Raw genomic sequence first — 22,420 nt, forward strand, 5'->3', positions numbered from 1 at the left:
GGCACAAGAATTATACAGTATGCAGCATAGGCCCATGGAGTCATAGAGATGTATAGTACGGCAACAGACCCTTCAGTCCAACTCATCCATGCTGATCAGAAATCTCAAGCCAATCTAGCCCCCCTGCCAGCACACGGCAAATATCCCTCCAAACCCTTCCTATTCATATACCCATCCAGATGCCTTTTAAATGTTGCAATTGTACTAGCCTCCACCCTAAACCTATGAGAGAAAGTGAGGGCTGCAGATGCTGGAGATCAGAGCTGAAAATGTGTTGCTGGAAAAGCGCAGCAGGTCAGGCAGCATCCAAAGAACAGGAGAATCGACGTTTCGTTTCCTAAAGAAGGGCTTATGCCCAAAACGCCGATTCTCCTGATGCTGCCTGACCTGCTGCGCTTTTCCAGCAACACATTTTCAGCTCCACCCTAAACCTATGCCCTCTAGTTCTGGACTCCCCCACCCAGGGAAAAGACCTTGTCTATTTATCCTATCCATGCTCCTCGTGATTTTATAAACCTCAGTAAGATCACCCCTCAGCCTCCAACACTCCAGGAAAAGCAGCCCCAGCCTATTCAGCGCCTCCCTATAGCTCAAATCCTCCAACCCTGGCAACATTCTTGTAAATCTTTTCTGAACCCTTTCAAGTTTCACAACATTCCTCCAATAGGAAGGAGACCAGAATTGCACGCAATATTCCAAAATAACACTGCTACAGCTATAAATTCAAACTGCTTAACTCCTATGGAATATTTTTAGGACAAGACAAAAATCTAGAATTGTGGACCCCTCCTGTAATCTGAGTATTTAAATGCAAATTTACCACACTGTCCACAGCTGAGAAAAGCAATAACTAAAAGTCAGATCTATTTGCATAACACTGATTAATATGTAAAAATATACATCATTTACTTAAAATGATTTTTTATAAACGTCCAGCCAAATAGGAGGCCCTCTTTTACAAATTACATGCTGCAAGGAAATCATTCAGTCCTCAGTTACTAACCTTTAGGTTACAGAGGTGGCCATGAAGTTCACTGAATAGTTTCACATGAAGACTTGTAGATTTTAGTAACTGTTCAGACAGGCCAACATATTTCTGAGCTTTAAAATTTCTGGCTTGCAAATTATATGTGAAACTAAACAACATGACCATAACCTTATAACAATTCCTCTTTCAATCTTTAAAACAAATCATTGGAGCATAGGAACAGCATTGAATATAAGAATCAGCAGAATTTAACCATTCTCCGTACTAATATGAATAAAAATGTAATTAGGAACAACTTTTAATTCAATTAAACAGAGATGTTAGGGAGGAGTTTTCTGCATTTTTGCACAATTCTAGCAAGGTTGGAATCTGCAAGGAGGCGCTGCATAGTTCATTAACATTCCATCAATTAAAACAGTCTCGAAAAACAAGCCTCAGTGCAATCAATAATCCTCCTACAACTCCAAACACTGGCAATCTGCAAGAATCTCCCTTCTCCCTGATACAATGACCTGAGCTGGACCCAACTTCTCCCAGCTGGGGGGGGGGGGGGTTGCCTGACAAAGGAGGTATAGCAGGTGCCATGAGCCTGCCCTGAGGATTTTTAAAAAGGTCCAATTTCAGGATGGCCTCAGGTCTCTCTGATGGTGCAATGCCAAGTCAAAAAAGGCCCAGACTAATTTCTACCTCTTTGTGAACAAATTTGAGGTCAGTTTTACTAACATTTCACAACTACTATACAAAAATGTCAATACAAACGGTGGTTAACTATTGTGAGACGTTCTAAGACTATGATGGGCCCTTCATAAATTCAAGTCCCAAACTAGATGGAAAAAAGACACAGTTAACATTTCAGGTCCAGTGACCCTTCTTCAGAACTGGTCACTGGACCCTAAACGTTAAACATAGAAACATAGAAGATAGGAACAGAAGGAGGCCCCTTGGCCCTTCGAGCTTGCTCCACTATTCATCATGATCATGGCTGATTGCCCAACTCAGGTACCTAATCCTGTTTTCTCCCTATGACCTTTGACCCCATTCACCCCAAGTGCTATATCGAGCCACCTCTTGAATACATTCAATAAAACACAGAACATTACAGTGCAGTACAGGCCCTTCAGCTCTCGATGTTGCGCCGACCTGTGGAACCAATCTGAAGCCCATCTAACCCTAAACAATTCATTATCATCCATATGTTTATCTAATGACCATTTACATGCCCTTAAAGTTGGCAAGTCTACTACTGTTGCAGGGTATTCCAAGCCTGACATCTGTCTTATATCTATCACCCCTCAGTTTAAAACTATGTCACCTCATGCTAGTCATTGCCATCTGAGGAAAAGGCTGTCACTGTTCACCCAATCTAATCCTCTGATCAACTTGTATGCCTCTATTAAGTCACCTATTAACCTTCTTCTCTCTAATGTAAACAGTCTCAAATCTCTAGCCTTTCCTCATTAGACCTTCCCTCCATACCAGGCAACATCCTGGCAAATCTCCTCTGCACCCTTTCCAACGCTTTCACATTCTTCCTATAATGCAGTGACCAGAACTGTACACAATACTCCAAGTGTGGCTGCACCAGAGTTTTGTGCAGCTGCAACACAATTTCATGACTCCAAAACTCAATCCCTCTACCAATAAAAGCTAACACACCACATGCCTTCTTAACAACCCTATCAACCTGGGTGGCAATTTTCAGGGAGCTATGCATATGGGCACCGAGATCTCTCCACTCATCTACACTACTAAGAATCTTACCATTAGCCCAGTATTCTTTATTCCTGTTACTCCTTCCAAAGTGAATCACCTCACACTTTTTCCACATTAGACTCCATTTGTCACCTCTACAGCTTATCTATGCCCCTCTGTAACTTGCAACATCATTCCGCACTGTCCACAACTCCACTGTCTTCAGGCATTCTGGTCACCAGGAAGAACTTGCCGTGCATTGACACCAATCCTAGTCAGCTTCAGGTCTCACAGATGTCCTTGTAACACAAATGTGAGTATTCAGTTGCCAAATTTTGTTGCCAGGTCAGACATACTGGTAGACACCCTCATTTGAATTGCTGAAAGTGTACAATAGCAGCATGGAGAAATGATTTGAAGGTGCCGGTGTTGGACTGGGTTGTACAAAGTTAAAAATCACACATCACCAAGTAATAGTCCAAATAGACCTGTTGGACTGTAATCTGGCGTTGATTATAATCTGATTTTTAAGCATGGAGAAAAATATGCAAAAGAGAGTTGGTGCCAGGATGCAGCCCTATTTCATCAGTGAATGTGAAAGCATCTGTTGTTATTGTAACTGATGGAAAGAAGAAATAATATCCAACATTCCAGGTAGCGGCCTGTTTTCTGTAGCAGTTTAAAGAGTCCTCCTCTGCTGACCAAGATCAAAGATCTTGATGAAGCCAATGGAGTCAATGTAGAGTGCCTTGAAACAAAAGCAGAAAGTGATGGAGAAACGCAACAGGTCTGGCAGTTTAGTGGAGGACGAAAAACAGTGTTGGTGTTTCCGCATCCTTTGTCATAACAACAATCAATGATTGTCATCGTTAGACTAGCTTTTTATTCCAGGTTTTCATTGATTCAAATTTCACTATCAGCCATGGTGGAATTCAAGTCATGCCCTTGGAGAACTATACTGGGTCTCTAGATTTCTAGTCCACTGACAGTATCACTGCACCACCATCTGTACTTGCATTATGTCAGCATCATAGACAAACATATTTTTTGCCAACATTTTTAATATTCTCAATTAATGCCATTAACATTGTGATCATGATCAGATAATGTGCTTTTTCTGATGTCAGTCGAGGGTTAGATATTGGCCAGGACATCAGAGGGACAACTCCCCTGCCCTTCTTCGAGGTGGGTGGGATCTTTTACAACTACCTGAATGGTGGGACCTTGTGTAAATTCTCAGTACTGTACTGGAGTATCCCTTTTGGTTTTGCTTTGTGTGTACTCAAGCCCTAGACCAGACTTGAACCCAGGACTTTGTGGTTCATATTTGTGATGTCACAGTCTGCAATCCAATCAGAGCAATGCAATCAAAGACCTTCCCCACAATAATGAACAGGGAGACATCTCAGTAACTGTTACAGTGACTGCAGTCCCCCTTGTTTGGTTACATGTGGAAGGGCATTCAGGCCATTAGCAACCACAGAACAGCATTGCCTGCTTGTGGTGGTGATGCTTCCTTCCCAGATGAGTTTAATGCACGGTTTGAGGCACAAAATGATGTGGCAGCGAGGGAGACCACACCCCATCCCAATGACCAGGTGCTGTGTCTTACCACACTGACATGAGGAAAATCCTATGCAGAGACAACCCATGTAAGGCTGCTGGACCAGATAGCATTCCTGACAGAGTGGTCAGAGGATGCTCTGACATACTGACATATGTTCTCATGGACATCTCCCTGAGCTGTGCCATAGTTCTAACATGCTTCAAAGCAGCTACCATTGTGCCTGTGCCAAAACACCTTCAGCGTCCTGTCTCAATGACTACCGCCCTGTTGCGCTAACATCCATCATCATGAAGTGTTTCGAGAGGCTCGTGATGAAGCATATTAAGACACTGCTGCCTCCCTCACTGGACACCCTGCAGTTCACATAATGTCCAAACCACTGAACAGATGATGCCATTTCCACCACCCTCCATCTGGCTCTCACCCACCTGGAGAAGAAGGACACCTATGTCAGATTACTATTCAGAGGTTTCAGTTCCACATTCAACACTATCATTCCTCAGCTGATTGGAAGCTGAGTCTGCTGGGCCTTAATACCTCCTTGTGTAACTGGATCCTGGACTTCCTGACTGGGAGACCTTAGGCAGTCCGGATTGGGAACAGCATCCCCAATACCATCACATTGAGGACAGGGGTTCCCCAGGGCTATGTGCTCAGTTCATACGTGTTCACCCTGCTGACACACATCTGTGCAGAAATGCACAGCTCAAATCATATCATTAAGTTCACCGATGACACGGCTATAGTGGGTCTCATTAGCAGGAATGACGAGTCAGCATACAGAGAGGAGGTGCAGCAGCTAATGGACTGATGCAGAGCCAACAACCTGTCTCTGAATGTGGACAAAATGAAAAAGATGGTTGTTAACTTCAGGAGGGCATGAAGTGACCACTTTCTGCTGGTTATCGACATTCCCCCGTGGAGATCATGAAGAGCACCAAATTTCTTGGCATCCACCTGGCAGAGAATCGCACCTGGACCCTCAACACCTCCACAGCCAAGAAAGGGTAAAAACAATGACTGCAGATGCTGGAAGCCAGATTTTGGATTAGTGGTGCTGGAAGAGCACAGCAGTTCAGGCAGCATCCGAGGAGCAGCAAAATCGATGTTTCGGACAAAAGCCCTTCCATTCCTGATGAAGGGCTTTTGCCCGAAACGTCGATTTTGCTGCTCCTCAGATGCTGCCTGAACTGCTGTGCTCTTCCAGCACCACTAATCCAAAACCACAGCCAAGAAAGCCCAGCAGTGTTTCTACTTTCTGCGTAGACTGAGGAAAGCCCACCTCCTACTCCTCATCCTCACCACATTTTACAGAGGGTTCATTGAGAGTACCCTGAGCTGCTGCTGCATCCAAAAGGCTCAGAGCATTGTGGAAGATCCCACACATCCCTCAAACTCTTTTCCCTCCTGCCATCTGGCAGAAGTTACCGGAGCATTCGGTCTCTCACGGCCAGACTGTGCAGCAGTTTCTTCCCCTGATCCATTTGGTTTCTTAACACAGTATGATTGCACTCTATTCCATCTGAAACTCTTTACACGACTTCAAATTGCTGCTAGAACAACATTTTATTAATTATCATTCTTGTATTACACTCTAATTTGCACACCACTGTGCCTATTGCCTTGACATGCCAGGAATTACTGAGCTGTCTTGCGTGTATTTCACTTCTTATGCCTCCCTGTGTATGATCGTGTAGTGTGAGTTGTCCATGTAGCACCTTGGTCCTGGAGAAATGCTGTCTCATTTTTACTCTATCAGTTGTATATGGTAGAAATGACAAATAAAGCTACTCTTGACTCTTGACAAGGTGATTGTGTTTGCATCATTCATGTCTTGACACTCAAATATTTCTTTCCAGCAGAGACATGAAAGTTCATGGAGAAGCTTCAGTGAGGCCTGTTTTTCACTTTTGATGATACCACAATAAACAACAGTTTGAATCAGCAGTGACAACATGGCTACAGATACAGTGAGCGATTAGTTCAATGCTTTATATATATAAAAATAACAAGGAAAGAAAATGCTAAAATGTTTTCTGGTGACCTGGCGGCTGTGTTTGTGTTGAGTTATTGAAAGATCATTCAAATGCTTTCCTTCTTCATGCCAAAGCAGCAGGATGTTTAAATGTGAATGGGTTAGAGAGTTTAATAGACCGTCTGCCAGGGTAGGAAACAAAGGAATAAAGAGCCAGAGGCCAAATATCTAGTCAAATGATTTAGTAGACCTCAGCTGGAGTGCAAACAAGAGAAAACAGCAGGAGTGGAACAGGAAACAATTCAGTGAATGACATTTCACATTCTAGTTGAAGTAAATGATCTTCTTTCACCAGTTACAACCAAAAAAAGTGTCTTCATGCAAATTTAGGGGCATCTTCTCTAAAGTGAGAGACTTCACAGTTTATTTTAAAAAAACCTCAATTGATGTACTTGTTTTCATTTTTTAACTCCAGCCCATTACAAGTTTCTTAATCTGAGTTTTCAGAAGCTGCTTCTGTAAATTCACACCACTTTGCATTTATTGGTTTTCATTTTTTTGGAAAATTGTAGTTTATTTTTATTTTAATGCACTCATGAACTTTTGTCTCACAATTGTGTTCCAGTGATAAAAGTAGTGCATTAAACAATTGCTTCACTCTCTTTCCCTTCTTCAAATCTGCATTTATTGATTCTCTTAATGAAACATTCCTTGTTTCCTCCATTCTTTGCCAACTATCACCCACCTCTTCCTTGCTTTTCCTTTCCAAAGTTTTTGAACATCTTCCTACCTTCTGGACCTGCAAGTTGATTTTTTATTTATTTAGTTTGTGTCCCTACTGCAATGTTGAACAGATCTTATCAAGATTAGGAAGTGCCAGTGTTTGACTGGGGTGTACAAAGTTAGAAATCACACAACACCAGGTTATAGTCCAACAGGTTTATTTGGACGCCCTAGCTTTCGGACAACCACCTGATGAAGGAGCAGCGCTCTGAAAGCTAGTGCTTCAAATAAACCTGTTGGACTATAACCTGGTATTATGTGATTTTTAACTAAGATTTTATCAAAGTTGTAAAGAGAGTGGCCAACCATGAAACCACTAAACTTGGGCAACTTTGTGATGCACATCAAGTGACCTAAGCACAGGTGAAATGATCGCCACCACATATTGGGGGCGGGGGGGCGGGGAGAGTGGAAGAGGGATCAAACACATTATGACACCTGCACGTACACAGTAGTCTCCAATGCCACAGAATCTCCAACAAGGAGGCGGGGAGTAAACAAACCTGACTTTTGTGTCTCTGTTGTGTGGAAGTTACTCAGGCAGGGAAAGGAACAAACACAGTCCCCTCGTGCTCTCTTCTCCAGGTAAGTGGACTAATAGACTAAAGTACACACAGAATCTTACCAGAAATCTGCAAAGTGTCTGTTTTATTGAGTTTCTTGGAGGGTTTTCTCTCTTTGGGGCCTTATGAGCTTTTTACTCCATTAGCTCAAACCTGTCTCATTACATGCCTCATGCACCTACTGTCCCTTCCCCCCCACTCATATGATTCACTCACTCTCTGTAAGCAGAAGTAACACCACTCCTGGGAATACCGAGGATTCCTGGCACTAGTGCCATTTTTAAAAGGCCATTGTGCATCGGTCAAAGGCTGGCAGTCCAGAACTGTCCTATGCAGTTCATGTTATAGAGTCGGAGAGTCATGGAGTTGTACAGCATGGAAACAGACCTTTCGGTCCAATTCGTCCATGCAGACCATATATCCTCACCTAATATAGTCTCAATTGCCAGCATATCCCTCTGAACCCTTCCTATTCTTATACCCATCTAGATGCCTTTTAAATGCTGTAATTGTACGTGCCTCCACCACTTCCTGTGGCAGCTCAATCCATACATGCACCATCCTTTGCATGAGAAAGCTGCCCCTCAGGTCCCTTTTAAATCTTTCCCCACTCACCCTAAACCTAATGCCCTCTGGTTTTGGACTCTCCCACCCTAGGGAAAATACCTTGTCTATTTATCCTACCCATGCCCCTCATGATTTTATAAACCTCTATAAAATCACCCCTCCACCTCCAACGCTCCAGGGAAAACAGCCCCAGCCTGTTCAGCCTCTCCCTGTAGCTCAAATCCTCCAACCCTGGCAACATCCTTGCAAATCTTCTCTGAAACCTTTCAAGTTTCACAACATTAAAAATCACACAACACCAGGTTATAGCCCAACAGGTTTAATTGGAAGCACTAGCTGTCGGAGTGCTGCTCCTTCATCAGGTGGTTGTGGAGTACACAATTGTAAGACACAGAATTTATAACAAAAGTTTACAGTGTTATGTAACTGAAATTATACATTGAAAAATACCTTGATTGTGTGTTAAGTCTCTCATCTGTGAGGGTGACCATGTTAGTTTCATTTCATATGTAAATCATAAAACATTTTTAAAAAGTTACATTCTCGGATTAACTTTAACAACACCCTTCCGATATGACGGAGACCAGAATTGCATGCAATATTCCAAAGTGGCCTAATCCCTGTCCTGCACAGCCGCAACATGACCTCCCAACTCCTGTACTCTATGCTTTCACCAATAAAGAAAAGCATACCAAACCCAGATATGGCATATAAGGAGAAATTGGTGCCCATCACCTTGCAAACAGTCACCAAAAGATTCTGGTAGATGGGATGGTGCAGAGGAAGGCTGACCTCTTCTTCCAGGGTCTGTCTGCCTGGACTTCCAAAAGAGAATTGGAGAATTGTATAAACAAAGAGTTGGAGGACTGAAGGGAAAACAAAGGAAGTGTGACTAAATGAGTTGTTTTCTCAGAGAACTGTCATGGACATGATGGGTTAAATGGCCTCATGTGTAAGAAAGAAGTTATGCTTCTAATTGTTCCTAGTCATTATGAGAATTATTTTAACTTAATTTCATTTTTCACTTGACAAAATCATAAGATAGGTTCAGATACGCAGGTCCTACATCTGAGTTGGAAACAAATAAAATGTCTGCAAGGCATCTGATCAGTCCTAACAGTCAATATCTCAATCCCTGATTCCTTCAAATATGGAACCAATTTTCCTGTGAAAGCATTTACATTATTTTCCTTTAATGTCTCTAATCGACGTACTCACTGTACAAAAAACAGATAAATCTCAACTCATTTCTCAGCTGTAAACCTTCAGTGCTTTCTCTAGGTTCGGGGGTTTATAGCAATCTCAATCATGTTATCAGGCTTTGCTTTATTCTATCCAGTGGCTTAGGAAACCTAAATACTTGAACATTATCTTCACTGAGTGTTGTCTTCTCTTAGATTTTTCAGCTTCCCCCTCATGTCTCAGATGCCTTAACTGGATTACTGTTTGCCGATCCTCTCTTCCACACCACCTTCTTGCATGGAATGGTGCACAGACATCAAATATGACTGTACCAATGTCATATACATTCATGTAGGGCTGGATTTGATGCAACCCATCAAAGTGGGAACCTTAGCAGCTAGGTCCACCTAATAGCAGCAGAAGTCCAATATCAAATCCTCAGCTGATTAAGTCAAAGAGAGGAAAGGACTGATACAGAATTCCTAGCCACTGGTAGTGGGATGTTAGTAAGGCGAATATATGGGCCAACTAACACCCATTGCCCCAAACCCACCATAATTCAATGATAATTAATGGATTAAAAAGGAGCCACACACTTCCCCATGCCACCTGAAGACTGCCCAGCAAACTCTGTCCATCTCCTGGAGAAGGGGAGTGGGAGTTCCTGCCTTACCTGATTAAGGGATCCAGAAATGGGGAAAGTTCAGGGTAGGGGCTGCATTAAATCACCCCTTTGTTCTTTCCTTCAATCCACATTCCCCATTGCAATTTCCATGATGCCTTTGATTACTTTTGGCCTTGGGACCCTTACCAATCCTGAGCCTCTACTGGATGCATTCTTCAAAGCTCCCCTTTCAATAGAGAGTTGATGGCCACTGAGTTACATAGAACATAGAACAATACAGCACAGAACAGGCCCTTCGGCCCACGATGTTGTGCCGAACATTTGTCCTAGCTTAAGCACCCATCCATGTACCTATCCAATTGCCGCTTAAAGGTCACCAAAGATTCTGACTCTACCACTCCCACAGCCAGCGCATTCCATGCCCCCACCACTCTCTGGGTAAAGAACCCACCCCTGACATCTCCCCTATACCTTCCACCCTTCACCTTAAATTTATGTCCTCTTGTAACACTCTGTTGTACCCGGGGAAAAAGTTTCTGACTGTCTACTCTATCTATTCCTCTGATCATCTTATAAACCTCTATCAAGTCACCCCTCATCCTTCGCAGTTCCAATGAGAAAAGGCCTAGCACTCTCAACCTATCCTCGTATGACCTATTCTCCATTCCAGGCAACATCCTGGTAAATCTTCTCTGCACCCTCTCCAAAGCTTCCACATTTTTCCTAAAGTGAGGTGACCAGAACTGCACACAGTACTCCAAATGTGGCCTAACTAAAGTCCTGTACAGTTGCAACATCACTTCACGACTCTTGAATTCAATCCCTCTGCTAATGAACGCTAATACACCATAGGCCTTCTTACAAGCTCTATCCACCTGAGTGGCAACTTTCAAAGACCTATGAACATAGACCCCAAGATCCCTCTGTTCCTCCACCTCACTAAGAACCCTACCGTTAACCCTGTATTCCGCATTCTTATTTGTCTTTTCAAAATGGACAACCTCACACTTGGCAGGGTTGAACTCCTTCTGCCACTCCTCAGCCCAGTTGCTAGGATAGCTCAACCATGGCTCCTCAGGTACCTAATGAATAGTTAGAACTGACAGGATTTCCCTGCTGCTTCCCTAACCAGTGGGTAAAATCTTCGTTGGATGGATGAGATCTTAACTTATCAACTCCCTGGGTTGTTAGCGAGGTCTCCCTAAATAGGGCATAGATATTCTAGGTGCTATGACATGCAACTCCAGATTACATTTCATTACATTACATTTCACATTTTATATATTACATTTTACAATTTATTCTGCACATTACATTTTCTTGCGTATTCCATGACATCCCTCCTACTTGGACATAGCGTTGACTTGTGAACAGAGGGACAGAGCGAGATTAGGATGAGAGGGCACATAAGGGAAGAGTGGAATGAAGGTGGAGATAGCGAAGAGGATAAATTTATTAGGTAGCTATTAGGCCACTGGAGTAAACACTCCTTCTCCTGGCCCACAAGCTGGAAGGGAATCCTCATGGATTCGGCTTTCTCCTTTAAGCTGCTGAATTTCCCTGAGGCTTGGGAAACCCAAATGCCTGCAGGTAAAATTAAACTAACTGAATGTAATTAAAAATTGCACAACACCAGGTTATAGTCCAATTGTTGTCCAGAGTGATATTTAACTTTGTCCACCCTGGTCCAACACCAGCACCTCCAAGTCATAACTGAATGTAATACTTAACTTCCCAGTCTGGTTCCTACAAATCGGTTGTGCATCTCCTATCCTGCTTCCATTAAGATGTTATCAGGTGTGAAGCGGGATTTATTCTTGCTCCAGAGTATTTGTATTTTAATCTCTGATAGCATTCCATTTTTGAAGTTAAGTTTCAGCTCAGTGCTTTTACCGGCTGGTGAATGGGGGACAAGGGAATAGCGAATGAGGAATATCACTTAAAAGAGTTAGGGCAAAGGAGTCTTTCTGAATTGAAGACAATGTGGGATGCTTCATTTTCTGTGGTTAGTGAAATGGAGGCTCAAAGGTTATTCAAGAGAATTGGATAAATATTTGATAAAGAGGAATTGTTAAAAAAAACTGAGAAAGTTGGATTGACTAAAAGTGAGGCTCCCACTTGTCACTTTCAAACCAAGCCTGAGTCCAATGAGATGCAAAGCAAGATCAGACCAAGTAATTATGCCATTGACTGGAGAAGCTGCCACAGCCTAGAAGCAGTGCAGATTGACTCTGGTAAAATTGTTGTAGAATATTGGAGTGCTAATGCTATTGCTACCAATTACATATGGATGATCACGTTATGAGTAGGACCTGTGTTAGCAGCATTACTTTTGGCTATCAGTACAATTTCAATGAGCTGCCATTAGTTGCAAGTGAAATTGAACTTTTTCCCATCTGTAATTCTCCCCTGTGAGTAAATTCCCACATTTTTTTTACCTTCACTGCCCTTCCATCAGTTTCTCTTATTTACCTCATGGCTCGTTCATCCTGGCAGGCTGGGAGGGCTGCTAGGCTCACTTGGAAAACTATGGCCCCAGCTTACCACCAGGTTCCTACCTCCAACCACCCAAGCAGATCTACACCAGTGTGGGAAACTATACACTTACTGGAAAACAGCAGTCAGCCTCCATTCATTGGTGCTAACTAGGTTCTTAATGATCTTAATCAGTTCCCTGCATTATGGGAGTTGGTAGTTTTGCCGGACCTAGGGCTGATGTGGGTACCAAAGACTGCTGTGATAGAACTGTGTTCCAGTTTGTGGGTTATTGGCATTAGCATTGGGGAAAATAGGGACTGCAGCTTTGGGTTAGTCTACTGTGCAGGGGCCAGTGTTTCAGCAAGCCATATACCTACCAAAGTGGAAAGGGCTTTAAATGAAACAAAGAGGGCGAATCAATGAATAATCATTGCACCCAGCTCACGTATATTGGAACTAGGTGTCAGTTAAGGCTAGTCTGGCTTGTTGTGCTTGAGACTGTACCTCCGGTTTAATGCCCTAATCTTCCTCCTCCAAAGACTAATGCCCTTTGTTTCCTGTTCCAGTTTTACAGAGCACAGCATGTTTGGATTATGTGGCGGACTGTCTGGAGTGTACAACAAGGCCCCCTCTAGACCAATCGAAACATTGGAACTTCATCTTCAGGAGACCTACCATCTGCTCCACTATGGCCCTGGTTGAACAATGGGCGACATTGCATTCACACACTCAGCCTTAGCCAGAAGATCATATAACTGAACCTTCAGCCATGGTCACAGAGGGTAATACATGCCCCACTAATTATCTTTATAAAGCATCCAGCCCTTGAAGTAAAGCAGGGACATGAGAGTTCTCAAGAGCATAGGCATTAGGCAGCTCAACAGTTACTGAGAGCAGACCTCTAAGATGTGATACGGAAGATAAGAGATTGTTTTTACATTGATGGGGTGGAACCCTTTTCTATTGACAAAGTCTGTTGAGTTATGATATCGCACTCACAAGGTGATGTGTGTACTGTATAAGCGATCATTCCCTGCACCTGGAGAAGACAGCTATATTGACATGTAGTATTGACTTCATTTCATTGCATTGGTAACAGCCTTCAAGGGCCATGGGATCCCATACAGGTACCCAGTGGATCCTCGGAAGCAGCCAGTTATCACCTTGACAGCCACCAGGTCATCCACCCTTTCAAATTGCAGACTCTACCCCAGCAGTTGGTATTCTTCTGTGACAGTATCCTCAGACATACCAGTCTAAAGCAACACTGCACCTCGCTCATTAGGGGTAAATGGTACGGAGGACAATAGGCTCTGAGTTTCCAGTACCTTTCGCTTCCACGTGTTCCCACATATTTCTCATTTTCATCTCTCAACATTACCCCTGAGCCCCAGTCCTAGCTGTGTCAACTTTTCTGCTTCCCTGTCTTCTCCCATCCTGTACCTCAGCATGTTGCCTCCCATCTCCAGAATTGACTTCCCCAACTTTTCAACCATAGCATTCACCCCTGATAATGATGCCTCCTGTTAATTTTAATTGAGCAAACCCTCAGACTGACGGAGGCCCACCACACTGTTTGATTTGGATAGGCAGCCCTGACTGATACATAACCAGACGCCTGGCTTTTCCCACTACAGTTGCCTGCCTGACTTCCTGAAACTCCCCTGACTGGATGCACTGGTGCAGCAGGACTGACAGGTCCACTCTTGCAGAACCCCTGACCCTGAGGGCCCCACATGGATGACTGACCATGTCCAAGCTGAAAATGTGTTGCTGGAAAGGCGCAGCAGGTCTGGCAGCATCCAAGGATCTGGAGAATCGTCGTTTCGGGCATGAGCTCTTCTTCAGGAATGAGGAAAATGTGTCTAGCAGGCTAAGATAAAAGGTAGGGTGGAGGGACTTGGGGGAGGGGCGTTGGAAATGTGATAGGTGGAAGGAGGTTAAGGTGAGGGTGATAGGCCGGAGTGGGGGTGGGGGCGGAGAGGTCAGGAAAAAGATTGCAGGTTAGGAAGGCGGTGCTGAGTTCGAGGGATTTGACTGAGACAAGGTAGGGGGAGGGGAAATGAGGAAACTGGAGAAATCCGAGTTCATCTCTTGTGGTTGGAGGGTTCCGAGGTGGAAGATGAGGCATTCTTCCTCCAACCGTTGTGTTGCTATGGTCTGGCGATGGAGGAGTCCAAGGACCTGCATGTCCTTGGTGGAGTGGGAGGGGGAGTTGAAGTGTTGAGCCACAGGGTGGTTGGGTTGGTTGGTCCGGGTGTCCCAGAGGTGTTCTCTGAAACATTCCGCAAGTAGGCGGCCTGTCTCCCCAATATAGAGGAGGCCACATCGGGTGCAGCGGATGCAATAAATGATGTGTGTGGAGGTGCAGGTGAATTTGTGGTGGATATGGAAGGATCCCTTAGGGCCTTGGAGGGAAGTAAGGGGGAGGTGTGGGCGCAAGTTTTGCATTTCTTGCGGTTGCAGGGGAAGGTGCCGGGAGTGGAGGTTGGGTTGGTGGGGGGTGTGGACCTGACGAGGGAGTCATGGAGGGAGTGGTCTTTTCGGAACGCTGATAGGGGAGGGGAGGGAAATATATCCCTGGTGGTGGGGTCTGTTTCCAAGCCCTTGGACTGCGATCGAACACTGCTCTTGACTGACTGTGGTGGGATCCACTGACAAACAACAGTCCTCCTGGTCTTGACTGACGATTATTCCCCTTAAGCCTGGAGACATGGCTATTTAGTTGAAGCACATTCAATGTGTTTGCTATGTATGCAGGTGCACATACAGCAACATGTCCACCCCTCCCCCATTGACTGATCACTGCTGATAACCATGAGAACCAACCTGGCTTTATGCCTGCACAAAGCAGCAAACAAGACAAAAATCTTTAAGTTCTGAATGAACTGGCAAAGTATAAAATGGCAAGGCAATGATGTGAGTATCCAGCAGGCTGCAACGTGAGAGCACTGAAAAAGCAAATGGGGAGCCTTGAGCTGCAGCCTGGTCCAAACCATGAGGTGGGGGTTTGTACAAGCTGCCCCCCCCCCACCCCCTCCACAGCAGCATTACAGTGGAACATGCTGGGCCATGCCAAAGTGCAGCTTTGAAATGGAGAACAGTAGAGTAAGTGAGTCAAAGGGCAGGTATTTACTGCCAATGCAGCATTAGCTGGAGATGTTGGGGACTGCAGTCCAGGAGGCCTGGAGGAGCAAGTGGTGACTTGAGTTGTCAGCTTTAACTTTCATGTCGGGGATCATTGCTGTCCAGTTTCTCTCTGGAGCACAGTGCAATAGGAAACTGCATATCAATGAGACAAGATGAAGTAGTAATAATGTGAAATGATGCAAGTAGGCCTCTTACCACATATTAACAAAATTGTCCTCTCCACTCAAAAGCTGGTTGTAGAATCTGACTTGTTTCTTGACATTAGATCTAAATTTTAGGGACTCAGTACATTTTCTCAACTGACTTGGCAGGTCTATGTTGTTGAGGGGCTGGAAAGATTTTGCCCATTAACCTATTCCTCTTTTTGCAGATGCTGCCTAGACTGATGAGATTATTCATTGTTTTTACTTTATAACTTGAAGCTGTACAAGTTGCCTTTACCAAACAGTCTTGGTCTAGAATTAGTTCCCTGTAGTAATTGGAATCAGGGCCAGGTAGATCTCATTAACTATAAGATCCTTGATTTGGTTTGTTAACCTGGGCCAATCAGGGAGCTCTGGCTGACAGATAGATATAAACAGGAGATTGAGCAGGTCTCCTCAGTCTAGGGACTGGCTTGGAGCTGGCTGGTCAGAGCCTATGTACTATGCACATGTAAATAAAGGGTGACTTGGTGACAGAATACTGGTCTCTATGCAGTTATTTAATTCCCCCATCCAGTTAAATCCATATAGACGTCAGTAGGGCCCCTTCTGAGCAGCCTGTTTTCAAAGTTGAAAAGTTGTAGCTAATTTTCTCATTTCATCTGTCACTGAAGTTTAGAATGCAGATGAAAAATTAAGAGGATTTTATTTTCTGATTTGTTTTTAAATAATGTAACTGAGTGAGCAGAGGAGTGATAATGTTGTATATGAAGTAACTTACAGACATTTGCTTTCTCAAGGAAATACAGGAAATGAGCATTTTACTATGGTACCAACACCCTATACTTCAAACACATGGCTATTTTATTGTTTAAGTAACTGTTATTTACTGCTGTTTCTAGGGTGGTTGCTGATACTTGAAAAATGATTTCAATTTGACAGTGATTATGTTTTTAATTCTATGAATAGTTCAGCAATACCAACCAGGATTGGATCCACTGAATGGGAGGCCGAGTAATAAACTTCTGGTGTAGGTCTGCTGTTACATTTGAAGCATTTTCACATTTTCTGGCCAAAGACACAGATTCCCACTCCCCCTCGCCGTGGGCGGCATGGTGGCTCAGTGGTTAGCACTGCTGCGTCACAGCGCCAGGAATCCTTGGGTGACTGTCTGTGTGGAGTTTGCACATTCTCCCTGTGTCTGTGTGGGTTTCCTCCTGGTGCTCCGGTTTCCTCCCACAATCCAAAGATGTGTAGGTCATGTGAATTGACAATGGGGCTGGGTGGGTTACTCTTCGGAGGGTCGGTGTGGACTTGTTGGGCCGAAGGGCCTGTTTCCACACTGTAGGGAATCTAATCTAAAAACTACATCTTATTTTTAAAGTTAACGGGTCCCTGACGGCGCCCCTTCGCTTCACGAGAGGAGTGCGTCAAGGCTGCCTCCTGTCCAGCCAGCTGTATTCCCTGTGCGTGGAGCCTTTCCTGCGCCTCTTGCAGAGGAGGTTGTCGGGGCTGGTTCTGCGCAGCGCGGGCACGGGGGTGGTCCTCTCGGCCTACGCCGACGACGTGCTCCTCACTTTCACCGACCCCGCTGACCTGGGGAGGATGCGCGAGTGCCAGACCGTGTACTCAGCGGCGTCTTCAACCAGGATCAACTGGGCCAAATGTACCGGACTACTGGTCGGTCCATGGCAGGTGGACTCTCTGCCGGAGGAGTTACGGGGGTTCAGCTGGAGTACCACCCATCTCCTCTACCTGGGGGTCTACCTCAGCCCGGCTGAGGAATCCTGGCCGGCCAACTGGCAGGAGCTGGAGGCCAAAGTCTCGGCTGGCCTAGGCCGCTGGACAGGACTGCTCCGAGTGCTATCTTACAGGAGTTGAGTGCTGGTCATAAACCAGCTGTTGACTTTGGTCCCTCCTCCTGGCTTTGTCGCTGACATCCAGAGAACGTTGCTCGACTTCTTCTGGGACAAAAAGATGCACTGGGTCGCTGCGCAGATTCTGAGTCTCCCTATTGAGGAGGGCAGTCAGTCGTTGGTGTGCGTCCACACCCAGGTCGCGACTTTCTGCCTTCAGACCTTGCAGCGATACCCTTATGTCAAGCCTCCTCCGAGGTGGTGCGCCCTGGCGATGTAATTTTTCTGCCAGGTACTTAACCTCAACTACGACACGCAGCTCCTGTTCGTCGACCGTGACGGTTTGGAGGTCACCCTCAAGACGCTGCCTGTCTTTTACCAGGACCTGATCACTGTCTGGAACATGGTCGAATCGCGCCGTGCCTACCCTCCGGCTGGAGTAGCGGCTGTCGTCAGGGAGCCGTTGCTCAGGAATCCGCACCTCCGTACTCGTGGCTTTGAGTGGTTGTCGAAGGGGAGGGTCATTGCGGTGAGGGTGACTAGGGTCGGGGACGTGCTGTGTGGCGGGGGCCTGGGCTGGATGCTGCCGCAGGGCATAGTGAGCAGGGCAGCGGTAGATGTCCGATACGTGGCCACCGCCATCCGACGCCTTAAAACGGCGGTGCTCAGACACGAAGTAGTGCACCAGTTGGAGGATGCTCAGGTGTGCGGTGGGATCCCGTCCGCGCTCACCCCAGCCCGGACAGAATTTCACATTGGCCCCAAGATCCTGTACTTCCCACGGGAGCCTGTGCCCCACAATCTGAGCGGCCTCCAGAATTTTAGTTTTGTCCCTTTTAAGGACGTAAAAAGGCGGGCCCTGTATCGACTGCTGCTGCACACCATCCATCTCTTCTCCCTCATCCACCGTCCAGACATGCCTTGGCATGCCCATTTGCCACCGGGCGGTGGGGATATCCAGTGGAGGGCTCTCTACGCGGGAGTCCTCCCCCTTTCTCTCGAGGATCTGGGGTGGAGGGTGCTGCACGCAGTGGTCCCCTGCAACCGCAGATTGCAGTGGTTCACAGACTCCCAGCCCAATTGCATGTTCTGTGGCGCTGTGGAGTCCGTGGACCATGTATATATTGGGTGTGGGCGTTTGCACTCCTTTTTTGATTTTCTCAAAAACCTCCTTCTCTGTTTTTGGTTGCACTTCAGTCACATGCTCCTGATCTTCGGGCACCCGGTACGGAGGAGGGAGGGCAGGTTTGAAGACCTCCTCGTGGGTCTGCTCCTGGGCCTGGCCAAACTGGCCATAAACAGGTCCAGGCAGCGGGCCGTGGAGGGGGTTGTTAGGGCCGACTGCCTGCCCCTCTTCCGCGGTTATGTTAGGGCCCGGGTGTCCTTGGAGAAGGAGCACGAGGTGTCCACCAACACCCTGGAGTTGTTCAGGGAGAGGTGGGCGCCGCAGGGAGTGGAGTGCATTATTTCCCCCTCCAACTCTATTTTGATTTAGTCCCTACCCTCCCCTTCACTGTTTGATCACACAGCATTGCCCTTCGATGTGAAGGGCACTGCTTGTCACAGGCCACTCGGGTGTTTCCATTCTTCCTGGTGGTGGAAACTGAAAAGATTTGTGCACCTTGTGTCTTTCACTGTGTCTCACACCTGCACACACGCACCATGGGTGCTGGGGGAAAAAAAATAAGCACTACCGCAGTTAGGCGTGAGTGTGGGGGGTAAAAAATAAGAAAGGAAAAACAGAAAACAAATGATATAAACAGGAGATTGATCAGGTCTCCTCAGTCTAGGGACTGGCTTGGAGCTGGTTGGTCAGAGCCTATGTACTATGCACATGTAAATAAAAGGTGACTTGGTGACAGAATACTGGTCTCTGTGCAGTTATTTAATTCCCCCATCCAGTTAAATCCATATAGACGTCAGTAGGGCCCCTTCTGAGCAGCCTGTTTTCAAAGTTGAAAAGTTGTAGCTAATTTTCTCATTTCATCTGTCACTGAAGTTTAGAATGCAGATGAAAAATTAAGAGGATTTTATTTTCTGATTTGTTTTTAAATAATGTAACTGAGTGAGCAGAGGAGTGATAATGTTGTATATGAAGTAACTTACAGACATTTGCTTTCTCAAGGAAATACAGGAAATGAGCATTTTACTATGGTACCTACACCCTATACTTCAAACACATGGCTACTTTATTGTTTAAGTAACTGTTGTTTACTGCTGTTTCTAGGGTGGTTGCTGATACTTGAAAAATGATTTCAATTTGACAGTGATTATGTCTTTAATTCTATGAATAGTTCAGCAATACCAACCAGGATTGGATCCACTGAATGGGAGGCCGAGTAATAAACTTCTGGTGTAGGTCTGCTGTTACATTTGAAGCATTTTCACATTTTCTGGCCAAAGACACAGATTCCCACTCCCCCTCGCTGTGGGCGGCATGGTGGCTCAGTGGTTAGCACTGCTAACTCACAGCTCCAGGGACCTGGGTACGATTTCAGCCTTGCGCAACAGTATGTGTGGAGTTTGCACATTCTCCCCGTGTCTGCGTGGGTTTCCTCCGGGTGCTCCGGTTTCCTCCCACAGTCCAAAGATGTGCAGGGTAGGTTAATTGGCTATGCTAAATTGCCCATCGTTTTAGGTACATTAGTCAGGGGTAAATGTAGGTGAATGGGTCTGGGTGGATTGTCTGGGTCTAGAGCATCGGTGTGGACTTGTTGGGCCGAAGGGCCTGTTTCTATACTGTTGGGAATCTAATCTAATCTCTCCACAAATATTGGGGCTTCTCATATGCTGGAGAGAGAGAGAGAGAATACAAATCTGGCAGGGTTTCAGCTGATGTTGGCTATCCAGTTACACTCTGCAAAGAAGTTATCTGGTTGTTGACAATAGGATTTGCTTTAGTTATAAAACCTGCTGTCAATATTCGCATGCAATGGATAGCAAATTCAGTGAGATGTTGGTTTCTAGGGCAGCATGTAGGAAACTGGAGGAGGAAACTGTGATTCTGCCAAGAACCTTCCATTGACGTTCCTACAGACATGCCGTGCTGTTGTGAAGGAACAGCTGTCACCTCCACCAGGAAGAAGAAAAGGTGCAACTTTTTCCTGGTGACAGCGCAAGCCTGTTATTTCTAACCACTGTCTGACAGAGTATGTGCCAGATGGGAATGTCAATGAAGGTGAAAGTGCCAGAAGTCTGGTACAGCATTGCTCTCTTGAAACCTGAGATTTTCTCCCAGTGACAGTGAAGGGACAGTGATTTAGTTCCAAGTCAGAATGGTGTGTGGCTTGGAGGGGAACTTGCAGGTACTGGTGATCTCAGATAGAAGAAGTCGTCGGTTTGTCAGCTGCTGTTAAAAGAGCCTTGGCAAGTTGTTGCAGTGCATCTTATAGATGGTACATTCTTGGAAGGTGTTAGAAAGGTGCCAAACAAATGGGCTGCTTTGTCCTGGACGTTTTAAGCTTCTTGAGAGTTTTTATGTGTGCTGCTAATTTGAGCTTTCACTTTTATTGAAATTGAGTGCATGTTGGAAATCTGTGAAGGTTATGTTTGAAAGTGCAGGCCAAGGTCAAAAATAATAGGAGTGCCATTGCAATGGTTTGTCATAGATAACTTTAAACTCTTGCATAATTGCCTTTTGCACACATAATATATGTGTGTAACATTCGTATCAGGTTTGGACTTTAACATTTGTCTACTGTGGGCAGGGCAGCCACTGGTCATATTGCTGAATGAGTCTTTAATTTCAATATTTTTGTAACAGTTGTGTTGATTCTTTTAAGTCTGATTTCTTTATTGCCTTTTATGATGTAGTTCTCCAGGAAAGAGACAGTATCAATAACATTAGGCTATTGATCTGCAATGGGAAACCAGTGAAATTATATCGCTGCCAAAAATAGGGCAACTATTTAGTTAAGGGTACACAGTCATTCGCAACACTGCATTCAGTTCCGTTTGCAGGACAAACTGATTTCCAAAATAAAATCTGTTTGTTTCTTTCTGTTTGATGCTTCAGTCAGATTGCACACCCACATTTCAGAAGTACTGATTGGTGAAATTCAGTTTGGAGAGTTTCATCCAATATTGTACAGATTACAACACATGGAGTCCCAAATTACAACATTACGGTTCAAGGTCGTGATATGGAACAGGTGACATCAATACTGTGGAGATGTGTATGCAGCCTAAAAAAGGCTCTTGTGGTTTGTGGTAGTGCTTTACCTCTGGGAAAGGAGGTTCAAGTCCCAAGTGCTCCAGCTATTTGTGCTAACATTTTGAACGTTAGTAAATAGCTACACAGGCTAAAGGAGAGGGAGGTGGAGGGGAGGGGAGTGGTTATGGCCTACAGGTAGTGTCTCTGTGTCCCTGCTAATGTGCCACATGTCTGAACAGTTTGTTAAAAAATATCTATGCTGCTTAAACAAAGGGATTTTGTGGCGCAAGAGGTGCAGGTTCAAGTCCCAGAGGTGCATCTTTGAATAGGCTGATTAGAAAATACCTACACTGCCTAAATAAAGCTGTAGTACCACAGCTCATACTCAGGGAAATAGGGGATGAGAACTCCTGCAGAGGCAGACACGAGGCCGCAGTTGGATACTGAAATTCAAGGTTTGATGGCTGTCCACTGACTGGGGAGCCATTTGGAAAGAATGATGGAAAATGGCTTCTGAGAATCAGAGGCCAGTCTCTGCTCATCTACAGGATCCAACTAACACCTCCAGCTCTACCCTTCTGCTGACCTGTGAGCATTCAAGCAGAAGTTATCCACCCTTATAATGTTGTCATCTTATCTTGCATATACTGATACAATTTTTTTATAGCCAATCCCTCGATAACCAGTCCATGTGGGTG

This window comes from Chiloscyllium plagiosum, unplaced genomic scaffold (assembly GCF_037043375.1).
Source record: "Chiloscyllium plagiosum isolate Xiang-an unplaced genomic scaffold, Cpla_swu_hap1 HiC_scaffold_10, whole genome shotgun sequence".
In the NCBI taxonomy this organism is placed as follows: domain Eukaryota; kingdom Metazoa; phylum Chordata; class Chondrichthyes; order Orectolobiformes; family Hemiscylliidae; genus Chiloscyllium; species Chiloscyllium plagiosum.